Source organism: Pipistrellus kuhlii, unplaced genomic scaffold (genome assembly GCF_014108245.1).
Source record: "Pipistrellus kuhlii isolate mPipKuh1 unplaced genomic scaffold, mPipKuh1.p scaffold_m20_p_4, whole genome shotgun sequence".
Taxonomy (NCBI): domain Eukaryota; kingdom Metazoa; phylum Chordata; class Mammalia; order Chiroptera; family Vespertilionidae; genus Pipistrellus; species Pipistrellus kuhlii.
This window is the reverse complement of record NW_023425540.1, coordinates 34432453-34445252: the sequence shown is the minus strand read 5'-3', so window position 1 is coordinate 34445252 and position 12800 is coordinate 34432453. Positions and strand designations below refer to the sequence as shown.

At 45.3% G+C, this 12800-nt stretch overlaps 1 protein-coding gene across 7 annotated transcripts in view; it reads right to left on the bottom strand.

Moving 5' to 3' along the window:
* The window catches only part of ARHGEF28 (Rho guanine nucleotide exchange factor 28), a 238305-nt gene extending 227218 nt beyond the window's left edge, over window positions 1-11087 (bottom strand). For all 7 annotated transcript variants that reach the window (XM_036410844.2, XM_036410855.2, XM_036410845.2 and 4 more), the window contains exon 1: window positions 10984-11087. The gene's annotated coding sequence lies outside the window, so the exon portion shown is untranslated. The remainder of the gene's footprint in view (window positions 1-10983) is intronic.
* Window positions 11088-12800: the final 1713 nt, after the last annotated feature.

The window sequence follows — 12800 nt, the reverse complement described above, 5'->3', positions numbered from 1 at the left end:
CATATTTGGAATTCTATGGGAATTTTTTTAACAAAAAAAGAGAGCAGGCACCTGGCAGGGAAAAAATGTTAAGGAAATTATTGAGATGTGATACATATCCTGTCAAAACAGCGCCTGAAGTGGTGATTCATCCGATTAGTATCATCTAAATGCTTTGTTACTTTAAGCGCTCCATAAGTTTATCAATATTTCATTGGGTACAGAGAATTTAAAAAAACAAACAAACAAACAAAAACACTTAAGTACTGAGCTGTTCAAATAATCCTATGCCCAACAATAAGTACCTAGCACACAGTCACTGTATTCACAGCAGTCCTAAGGTCCCTGAGATCAGGCACTCTCCACAGCCTCCCCTCGTTTGGCTTTGGCTAACGTGGCCATCTATGTAAGTCCTCGCTGTGGAGGCTTGGCCCTGCACTGGAGCGCTGTTCTGACAGCACAAACATCAGAATCAGTTCACTGTAGGCAAGTCGAGCAGAACACCAAAACCGTGATCAAACACCTCCAGAATTCTGGAAGGCTGTTTTCACTCTCAAGGGTCCCTAGTTAGAAAAAGGATACTACACAAAGCTAGGTTTTCCTATACAAATGTAAGGTGTAAACTCATTACAAGCCTTTTTGCCAAAACAAATTAAAATGCAAAAGAATAGTATTTTCTTTCTAGTTTCTCTCCCCTAGCAAATAGTCACTATAAATGTCTAATAAGCCCAAAATGTAAAAGGAGTTTTTAACTGATCAATGACAAGTAATTACATAATTTTGGCAAATAAAAGATTTATAGCAAGTGCAAGAGTCTGTGATGGAATGTGACGTCTGAAAGATAGCCACTCCAATTATATTTATGAGCGAAGATGAAATATATAGATTTTCATTACAATGTCTATTTCTTAAATTCACTTGTTTTTATAACATTACTGAAGCAGAGACCTATTTACAATATAGCTTGTATTTAGGGCATTAGAACAGAAAAATATATATACTGGGCAATACCATACTTTGATTCCCGTTATACTAGGTATGGCTCCCAGGAAAATGCCTTTATTCAAGCTGCCAAGAACACCTTGCCCCACACCATCTCCACATCCAAATGTATTTATTTGCTTTCACAGCTTCTGATTTGGCAGCGCCTTAAAAACTACTCCCAAGCCTCCAGCACCCAGTGTATGCCTCCCTCACAGTGACTACTAGCCAAACTCAACTCAAATAGAAGGCTCAAACACCCTGGGATGGAAAAGCTTTGGAAAGAACACTTGGATAAGAGGGTAGAGCCCCTACACCCAGCAAGTAAAAGCACAAACAGAATAATGCCCACCGTCCACATCACCTGTATAACAGAATGTCTTTATCTTGAGGTTCTGTAAGAAGTGGAAGGACGTTATGCCTTCAAATGGCATCTTTTTTATGAGCACGAGTTTGTTTTCTTCGTATTACTAGTTAGGAGTTACATGAAAGACTGTAGGCTTTAGACATTTGCTACGCCTTTTGAAAATAGGTTGTGAAATCAAATAGAAATCACCAAGTTTCTTAAGAGAAAAGGAGGTGGAGCCTAAGGGGGAGTAAACAAGAGGAGAAGAGGGAGCGGGAGAAAAGAGAGAGAACCATTATCAATGTTATTTTACCTAAAATTAGACATCTTTCAAAAATGCCATAAATTTCAGGAACACATTCTCCATCCAGCCTAAATGGAGTTAGGTACATGAAGCACCAATGGCTAAGATGAAATGAATACCCACTTTCAGTCATTTTTGAATTCAATTAAAAATAATTACTAGATTATTCCTGGTTGATTCCACCTCACTGCTCATGAAGTATTCAGACAACAATAGCATGAGCTGCCAGCACAAGGAAACCTCAGGATATGACCATCATTTCTCCCTGTACAGATGCAGCACTAAAACAGCACCTTCAAACCCAGATCCCTGAACAGCTGAGATGCTGCCAGTAAAGTGTCTGAAAACACTCCTGGAATCAAGCATGATGCTAGCAGTCCAAGACAGAGGTAAGACACCATCCATACTCCACAGAAACACGGAACTTGAGAGGCGGAACACACCATGGAGAGGGCTTAGCCCTGGGACTAAGTTTCTGATGAGTCCCAGGGCCCAGAGGGGACATGGCTCACCTGGTATGTCTCAGTGCTAAGATTTCAACCCAAATTCTGCTTCTGGTTCAGCTTTTGCTACACACATACTGATTCGTCTGTCCGTCCTTCCTTCCTCCCTCCCTCCCTCCCTCCCTCCCTCCTTTCCCCCCTCCCTCCCTCCTTTCCTTTCTTTCTTTCTTCCTTGTTGAAAATATTACAGATGTCCCCTGTATTTATTTGTTTGTTTTTCCTTTTAACCCCCTCCACCCTGCACCCACCCCTCCCAGGCCTTCATCACTTTATTGTCTGTAATCCATAAATGCATATAAATTCCCCTTTAATCTCTTCCACTCACTCCCTCACTCCACCTTCCCTCTGAAATTCGACAGTCTCTAGATCTATTTTTGTTCATCAGTTTATTTTATTCATTCAATTTCACATGTGATCGAGATCTTATAATACTTATCTTCCTATGACTAGCCTATTTCACTTAGCATAACGTTCTCCACATCCATCCATGCTATCGCAAATGGTAAGAGCTCTTTCGTTTTTACTGCTGCATAGTATTCCATTGTGTAAATGTACCACAGCTTTTTTTACCCACGAGTCTGCTGATGGGCTATTTCCAAATCTTAGCTATTGTAAACTGCACTGTTATGAACATAAGGATGCATATATTCTTTTTGATTGATGTTTCTGTTATCTTAGGATATAGTCCTAGAAGTGGGATCACTGGGTCAAACGGGAGTTCCATTTTTAACTTTTTTAGTAAACTCCATACTGTTCTCCACAATGGCTGCACCAGTCTGCATTCCCACCAGCAGTGTACTAGGGTTCCCTTTTCTCCACATACTTACCAGCACTTGTTATTTGTTGATTTGTTAAGGATAGTGACTTTGAGCATTTTTTCATATGTCTCTTGACCTTCTGAATGTCCACTTTGAAGAGGTGTTTATTTAGTATCCTTTGCCCATTTTTAAATCAGATTGTCTATCTTCCTTTTGTTAAATTGCATGAGTTCCTTATATAGTTTAGAAACTAACCCCGCATCAGATGTATCATTGGCAACTATGTTCTCCCATGCAGTGGGCTCTCTTTTGATTTTGTTGATGTTTTCTTTTGATGTACAGCAGCTTTTTATCTTGATGTAGTCCCATTTATTTTCTCCTTAGTTTCCTTGCCGTAGGTGATATATTGGTAAACATATTGCTATAAGAGATGTCTGAGATTTTGCTGCCTATGGCTTCTTCTAAGATTGTTATGGTTCCACAGTTTACATTTAAGTATTTTATCCATTTTGAATTTATTCTTGTGTATGGTGTAAGTTGGTGGCCTAGTTTCATTTTTGCATGTACCTGTCCAATTTTTTCAACACCATTTATTGAAGAGACTGTTTTTACTTCTTGTATGCTCTTGCCTACTTTATCAAATGAAGCATAATAGTGTGGGTCAATTTCTGGGTGCTCTGTTATGTTCCATTGATCTATATGCATATTCTTGTGCCAGTACCATGCTTTACCATTGCAATAAGAACAACAACAACAAAAACTGATACTTAAGAATAAACTTAACCAAGGAGGTAAAAGACCTGTACTCAGAAAACTACAGGACATTGAAAAAAGAGATTGGTAGAATCAACATCATTAAAATGTCCATACTACTCAAAGCAATCAATAGATTCAAGGAAATCCCTATTGAACTGCCAATGGCATATTTCAAACATCTAGAACAAACACTGCAAAAAATTATATGGAACTAAAAAAGACCCCGAATTGCTGTAGCAATCTTAAAAAAGAACAAAGTTGCCAATACCAGATATCACAATACCAGATATTAACTTATACTATAAAGCCACTGTACTCAGGCCTTTTTTTAATATATATTTTATTGATTTTTACAGAGAGGAAGGGAGAGGGATAGAGAGTTAGAAACATCGAAGAGAGAGAAACATTGATCAGCTGCCTCTTGCACAACCCCTACTGGTGATTGAGCCCGCAACCCAGGTACATGCCCTAGACGGGAATCGAACCCAGGATCCTTCAGTCCTTGGGCCAATGCTATATCCATTGGGCCAAACTGGTGAAGGCCAAACTGTCTTTAAAAACCTATTGCACACAATCTACTACCATTTTTAAATGAAGGTCATAAAACACCAATCATATCATAAAACACCCACTAAAAAAAACTGCTCTCACCCTGACCAGGTTGCTCAGTTAGTTGGATTATATGCACCCCTCATGTTCATTGTAGCATTATATACAATAGCCAAGTCATGGAAACAACCTAAGTGCCCATCAACAGATGGGTGGATAAAGTAAATGTGGTGTATAAACATGGAGGAATATTATTCAGCCATAAAATAGGACGTCTTGCCTTTTGCAACAACATGGGTGAACCTGGAGAGCACTACACTAAGTATAATGTCAAACTTTAAAAGACAAATACAGTCTGCTATAAAATGCAGTATCAGTAATATGTGGAATCTTTTTTAAAAATATATTTTATTGGTTTTTTTTACAGAGAAGAGAGAGGGATAGAGAGTTAGAAACATCAATGAGAGAGATTTATCGATCAACTGCCTCCTGCATACTCCCTACTGGGGATGTGCCTGCAACCAAAGCACATGCCCTCAACCAGAATCAAACCTGGGACCTTTCAGTCCGCAGGCCGACGCTCTATCCACTGAGCCAAACCGGTTTCAGCTATGGGGAATCTTTTAAAAAGCCAATTTCAGCCCTAATCGGTTTGGCTCAATGCAGAGTGTTGGCCTGCAGACTGAAGTCTTGAGTTGGATTCTGGTCAAGGGCATGTACCTCGGTTGCAGGCTTGATCCCTGGTCCTGGTCAGGGCCCATGCAGGAGACAACCAATCAATGTATCTCTCTCACATCAATGTTTCTCTCTGTGTGCCTCTGCCCCTCCCTTCCACTCTTTCTAAAAATCAATGGAGAAATATCCTCAGGTGAAGATTAACGATAAAAAAAAAAAAAAAAAAAAAAAGCCAATTTCAGAGAAACAGATAATAGAATGATAGTGGCCAGGGGCTGGGGGCATGAGGAAATGGGGAAATGTAGGTCAAAAGGTATAAACTTCTAGTTACAAATTCTGAAAATCTAAGGTGACTATAGTTAAAGTGTTACTGCATACTTGAAAGTTGCTCAGAGTAGATCTTAAGTGTACTCACCACACACACAAGAAAAAAGTTAACTATATGAGGTGATAGATGTCTTAATTATCTTGGTTTTGGTAATTAATCCACATGTACATGTACATATTTTAAGTACATGTGATGATTTGATGTACAATTATATTTTCCAATTATACACCTGAGAGATCCTGAACCCAAGTGATTCCAGGGAACAACCAGGCTTGGAATCCTGGGTTATGGGCTCAAATAACCCATAATCACTTCTACCATTTGAATCTCTCTCTCTCTCTCTCTCTCACTCTCTCTCTTTCCCTCTCCTCCCTCCTCTCTTTCTCTCTCCCCCTTTCTGCTCCCTTCCTGTCTCTTTAAAAATCAATACCAATATTTTTTTTTTTTTAAAGAAAGAAAAGGAGGAAGACTACTGACGAAGAACCAGGTGGCGATGCACAGACAATAAACAAGGGTCATCAGGGAAGAAGGAAAATTGCCTCAGAAAGAATCATCCAGCCCAGCAGAAACCTCTTGATCTTCACCAATGCTCCATGTCTAAGGCCTCCTTTGCTTTGAGTCCTGGTTTACAGCGTCCCTGCAAAGGCCAATGGGGATGTTTCCCTGGGTGTCTGGCGTGGAAATTTTATCATGAAATTCAGAAACAATCAGTCCACTCCCCTTTCATCTTCCCAGAGCTACCTCACCTCTCTTCCCCACGGGGACTCCTCAGAAGAGAGAGGGAGCAGGGCAGTCTATGACACGCGCCCATGGGATCCAGACTTTCGTGTCTGAAATCTTTCTGGACTAAATCCAGAAAGATAACACAGTCATTTCAACCCGATGACTGTCTGGTGATCAAGGTGAGGTACATTAACGGTAGCAACAGTTGATAACCCCTGCAGATGCTTACTGACTACCCACTGAGGGGTGGCCCGGGGAACAGTGAATTCCTGGCTGTGTCGCCCAAAACAGAAAGGCTGACCTGACCAGTGCCCTCCTCACTTTGAAATTTCATGATGTGAGAACTGGCAGGTTCTTAGAGACCATCAAGTCTACTCCATGCCATCTCACCAGAGGAGAACACTGAGACCCAGAGAGGGCTCCTACTCTCACAAGGTTACACAACTGTCTCTACCCCTGCCTCAAACGCCAAGCCTCCGGTGCTTTCCCCCGCGGTCATGCTGACATCTCCTGCCTTCTGAACCTGGGAAACGTGGTAGAGTGACTTTAAAAAAAAAAAAAAAAATGTCCATTTCCTTCTGTTACAAATATAACCACCAACATTTTCTGGCTCCTACTCTCTGCCAAGTGCTAGTAGAAGAGCTCTCTGTAGATTTACTCACTGTCTTCTCACAACCACCCAAGGGGACAGGTTACAATGATGATCCCCATTTTACCTGAAGTAGAGAGAGGTCACCCAGCCGGCAGAGGCGGGCTGTCTGAGACAGTCTGGCTCCGGAGTCCCCCCTCTTAACCACTTTGTTATGGATGATGAAAGATAATTTCTTTAAATTGCCGAAACCGGTTTGGCTCAGCGGTAGAGCGTCGGTCTGTGGACTGAAAGGTCCCAGGTTCGATTCTGGTCAAGGGCATGTATGTTGGTTGCGGGCACATCCCCGATGTGGGGGATGCAAGAGGCAGCTGGTCAATGTTTCTCTCTCATTGACGTTTCTAGCTCTCTATCTTTCTCCCTTCCTCTCTGTAAAAAATCAATAAAATATATTAAGAAAAAAAAAGATAATTTCTTTAAATCATAAAAGGATGGGAGGAAAGGAGCGAGCCGTAAGCACAAAGGGCTTGATCACTTGTGTCTGAAAATGAATTTCAGAGCTCAACCATAAATTCCATTAATATATGTAACAGACCTCTTGACCACCTATTTATTAAGTTGAGGGAAAATCTATGCATACCACAAGAAAGTATACAAAGCGTATTAACCTTTTAAGCATTTTTAAAAGGTGGAATGAGCCGAAACTGGTTTAGCTCAGTGGATAGAGCGTCGGACTACGGACTGAAAGGTCCCAGGTTCAATTCCGGACAAGAACATATACCTTGGTTGTGGGCACATCCCCGGTAGGGGGTGTGCACAAGGCAGCTGGTCGATGTTTCTAACTCTCTATCCCTCTCCCTTCCTTTGTGTAAAAAAAAAAATCAATAAAATATAAAATAAAATAAAATAAAAAAGGCAGAATGATCTCCCTGAGACAGGCAGAACATTATTTGAGCGCTGGATTTGGAAGGGTCTCTTCTGTACATGCCCTGGAAAGTGAAGGTGTCACCGGCCTCACCTGCGCTGGCTTTCACTCTCAGACACAAGATAACCTCTGTTGTTAAAAGAATATCATTCTCGCATTAACTTTCTACAGAAATCCAGCCTCAAACTGACAATGAAGGAAAAGATTAAACTAAAATAAAAGAAGACACCTCTGAAGACAAAATATATCTGATATAAGTGTTCAAAACCAAGATAATGAAGACAAAAACCCTCTATTCACTTACATTACTTTTCTACTTGCCCTGATATTTAAAATGATGTCAAATCTCATTATCTTGGTTATCCAGGAGAAGAAATCCAGGAGCAGTAATGGTAGAAATAAACAAATTACAATTGTGCCTAAGATCAAATTTCAAGGGGAAAGCTGTAGTCAATTAAGAAGATGTATTATCACATAAAAAAGTTACATGACATCTTACCAGCCAAATTATCTTCGTCACAAGTGTGCAAAAGTCCACTCAAAATACAACAGATCCCAAAAACTGAAACCAGAAAAATATTGCCTTAAACATGAAAGCCACAGTCCAGAGAATTAAAGCAAAAAAACAGCATAGGGAGCATAGTGGGCCTTCAAGTATTTGTTGAATGAACAGACATCAAGAAGACGGTGACAGAAAGAGGAGCGTGAAGGAAACTGTGAAAATGGCTAAGGCAGCATGACACTGCTTTGAGCTTTTGAGAACTTTTTAATACCAAGAACGTAACAAAAGGACTAAGGAATATAGATAGGTACTGGACAAAAATGACAGACTACTAGTAGTATATCCAATCAGGGCAAAATGTTGGGTGGCATAGAACCTGACTTGCATTTCTTAAGAAAAATATCACCAAGCCTAGCTTTGCCTAAGTAAGGGATCTGGACTCAAGCCCTACAGAGTGGAATCATATTTACAGCACAGCTCTAACATGGCAAAATTCCCTAGATTTGGTGCATTTCAAATACAGCACTGCTATAGTTGTTTTTTAACTTAGAACTCTCAATAGTAGTTGCCCAGCTTGACCCATCTCTTCAGAATAAATCTTATTTAAGGTTATGGGGGTGTGGGAGAGAATATCCTATAGCTTCTCAGCTCCACTAAGTACAAATTCAATTGGGCAAAACCTACATAAGCCAGATCGGCAGATCTGTAAATTAAAGCATGATAAAATTACAGTCAGGCGAAATATAATTTGGAATCTGTGCAGTACCACCCAAACCATGTCCCATGCATAAAGTATTTTCCAACATTTATGTAATAAATCTTTTCTGGGGAGTCAGTATTGGTTAGAACCCTGGCAGGACTTAAGGTTGGAGCTTAAGAACCAGCATAGTGGTTACCAGTTTTGCACAGAATGTTTAATGTACAAGTAATATTATATTCCACCATTTACTTTAATACCCGTTTAGAACGCATTTCCTTTTCTCACATGGCATAGACTAAAGGAGGTCATGTATCAGAGCTCACCTGAAATTCCTGCCTAGTTTAAGTCTCAGCCACAGCCAAAGTCTTCTGCAGTGTTCACATGACTTTTAAAAAGGTGTGAAACCCAAGCGAGGCCCCTGATGAAATTTCATAGAGCCTCTGTTACCAACTACAGCCATACCTCGTTTTATTATGCTTCACTTTATTGCATCTCACACATGTTGCATTTTTTCTTTTTTACAAATGAAAGCAAGACCTTCCACCAGCAAAAAAGAAAAGGGGGGTGGCGGATTGCAACTCTCTTTATTGCGCTATTCTCTTTATTGTGAAGATATGGAATCAAACCCAAAGTATGTAGGAGCTATGCCGGTACTGTTTCCTCTTTGTTTCTAAACTGCCTAAAGGACAGGACAGGTGCTTCAAAGGAAAGTCTACTGGCACACCTGTTGCATAACTTGTTCTTGGTCAGCCGGGTTTGATAAGGAAGAAAATACAGTCAAAAGCAGGACAAACACTGATTCTCTGTTCTCCATTCTCCCATTAGCCGGGACATTCTTCTGAGTCCCACACCCAGTAGCCAGCTGCACCTTGGTTTCCCTAACCACGACATAGGCGGTCTGATTCAGCTATCCCAAATTCTTATTTGACCAAAGTTAACGAGCACACGCACATAAAATGTCCGCATCGGAACATTACATTGACATACTGTGTTGTATAAATGCCAAAGCCTTTTGCAGTATTCATTGCTTTTCCTCCAAAGACTCCAAAGGGATTAGCTTGACCATTCATCAAGATCGGGCAAATACCGATGTGCGTTAAGAACCTGTATGAACACAAAAATCCAGGCCTGGTATATAAAAACCTTCTTGGGTAAAGTTACCACTCAGCGTGGATAATCCAGTGCAAAAGAGCAACCCACTGAACGAACGTAACAAGGGCAGGTCTTTTCTTTTTGCTTTTGTTGTGGAAACAGGGTTTTGCTTCCCCTGACAGCTTCGGGGGCCTAGGAACACTTGATGACAAAGTTTCAGAAAACTGGAGACGCCAAAAACGTGGGACCCCAAATGACCAGTTCTTTCTGAATGTCGTCGTACTTTTCCGTGTTTCGTACCCAGTGTGGCACTGGTCTGCCTGTTCACCTCCATAACTCTGGGTCTGCGGATATTTGTGGAAGCCCAGGCAGGGGTCAAGGAGGAAGAAGTGCGCAAACACAGATGCTGCAGCCTCAGCTTGACCCACCGGGTGCAAACCAAAGAGGGTAGGCAGGCTGTGCGCTCCCAGGGAGCAGATGCCTTCTCTCCTGGCAATCTAATTGGTGTCTGGGAAACCAGAGCTGGGTTTCCAAGGCGGCCGGAGCACCCAGCTCCCACACAGCCCTGGACAGGCCAGGATGCCTCCTGGGCCAAGCACAGGGCCCTCATGATGACCCCTGAGGAAGCTCCATGCAAAGTAAGGTTAGGGCCCCATCACCCACACCCCCGGTATGCAAGGAACAAACACATCTATAAAATAAGCATCAAGAAATCAATCCAACAGAATTCTGGCCGCCTCTCCTTTTAAGACGCAGTAGATGTTATACCACACACAAAAAAAATGTGATGGCCTCTGTCCGTGCTTGTGCTCGGTCTGCTTTCTGGGGACCCGCTCCCCGCCCCCCCCCCTCCCCAGGCACCCTTAACCCGGAGCCGAGGCACCGATGGGGAGAGAGCATCTGCCTCCTCCGCCGTAGGACTGCCACTTATTTCCCCAGCGTCCGGAGGGCACTGGCCGGGCACCCACCCACCTATCCATCCCGGTCCCCGGAGGCGGGATCCAGAGGGGCCGCCAGCGCCTGCGGGGTGCGCCCCGGCGGTGCCGCCCCGGGGACCTCGCGCTCCCGGCGGCGCAGCCTTTGCACTTGTTGCCGTTCCTCCCTCGCGCCGCCGAGTCGGCAGCAGCACCCCCTCTCCGCCTCCGCTGCCCCCGCCGTCCCCGGGACCCCGGAGGAGAAAGTAGCTCGGCGCCGGGGACGCAGGTGCGGCGGCGCGCGTCCTGTGCCCGGGGCTGCAGGGAGGCAAGGGTGGTGGCGCCCAGAGATCGCTTACCTGGAGCCGCGGCCCCGCAGCCGCCGCAGCCAAGCGAAGTGCTGCCCCGCGCCCTGCCCGCGGGCGCCGGAGCCGGGGAGGCGCTCCGCAGCTGCCAGCGCCCGGCGGCGCCCCGGCGGCCGGCACAGAGGGGCGGAGGGCGGAGGGCGGAGGGCGGAGCCGCGGCCGCGCTCCCAGGCCGGGGTGGCGGCGCCCGCGCTGGTGCCGTCCCCGCTGCCCGCTGCCCGCTGCCCGCGCCCCGCGCCCCGCTCCGCGCTCCCCGCGCCCCGCTCCCCGCTCGCCGGCTGCCACAGGATCCCGGCCTGCCCTCCGCCCGCCCGGCATCACATGGCCCGGCCCGCCCGCCGCCGCCGCGCCCGACACCGGCTCCAGGAGGAAACCTGAAACCCCGCCGGAGCCGCCTCCGCCCGCCCCTCCCGCCGCGGGGTGGCGGCCGGCCGGCCTCGCTCCCCTCCCCGGGCATCGAGCGCCCCGCTGGGCGGAGGCTGGCGCGGCGCTGCCCGGCCGGAGGGGGGCGAGGTTGCGCCCTGGTGGCGGCGCCCGCACGGCCCGGGCTCCCTGGGGCCTCGCCTTGGCGCTGCCCGAGGGAGGAGCTGGCCTGCCCGTCCCTGGAAGGACTGGTGCCAGGCCCCCGCCAGGCGAGGCTGCCCTCCGCCCGAAGCCACCGCACCTGTGGCACAGCGTGGCTCAGGGATTCCTCCAAAATCTCGAGGCTCGTGTTCCTCTGGGCCGGAGCTTGGCAAGCTGAGGTTCTCTCGGTGTTCATACACCCATGAAAAGTCTTCCTGATTCCAACATTCCCGTGCAAACTGCAGCCTGCTTTTACAACGGGAGAGGGACTCTCTCACCGTCCACCCCACGCGCTTTATCAGTGAAAACCATCACAGCCCCAAGCGGGAGAGCCCGCTCCATCCATCCACCAGACCTTCCTGAAGTGATAGCAGCATGAAAGGCAAAAATCCCAACTTGGCTTTTCTTGTCATTAGCATGGATCTCTGGTTTGTTTTTCCTGCAAAGCCTTGCTGCCCACGAGACCAGGGCGCGGGTATGGCCTGAGGAAGCTGGCCACTCCAGGCACTGGTCCAGAGGGGAGCATATGCCCCAATAGTCACCAACACCTCTCCCGGCCACCTCTGCGCCCCCTTCACCTTGAGACAAGAGTGAGGCAGAAGACAGGAGTGAGCAAGGATATACTGCCTAAGTCTGAAGTCCTTAGCTCTGCCCTAAGGCAAAGGTTGTGCATTCTACTTAATACAGAGACCCCAACCTGGCATGGCGCGCCTCACATTAAGCTGCAATCCCAGTTGATTCTGCTTCACTGAATCTGTGAACCCAAGGCCTCATGTATTGCCTTTTAAAGAAGAAAGAAGTTCCTTCCCATTGCCAGAACTTCAAGGTACTCAGGATAAAAATAAAAACAGTCATATCCTTGTCAAAAATATTCCCCCTCCAAGAAATCCAATTTTTTTTTTAATTTTCCAATCCTAAAACATCTACTGAAGATGAACTGACTCAACACACCAGACAAAAATGGTTTGCAAAATCGGGTGAGCAAAGCCATGGATGTGTTAGGGCCTTTGTTGTTATTCTCCTTTTTACGTCACTAGTATGGAATCACTGTGTATTTCCATTTCTTTCTTCTCCCCACCCCCATTCCCAACCTTTTTTTTTTTTTCTTCCCTGCATTAATTCTGTCAGATATGTAGATAGGAAAAAATGTGGGAGGAGGAACATCTATTCTAAGAAGTTGCCTCAAAACTCGGTCCTCACAAAAAAAAAGAAACAGGCAAAACCAGTCATTGTGAAACCCTCACCAG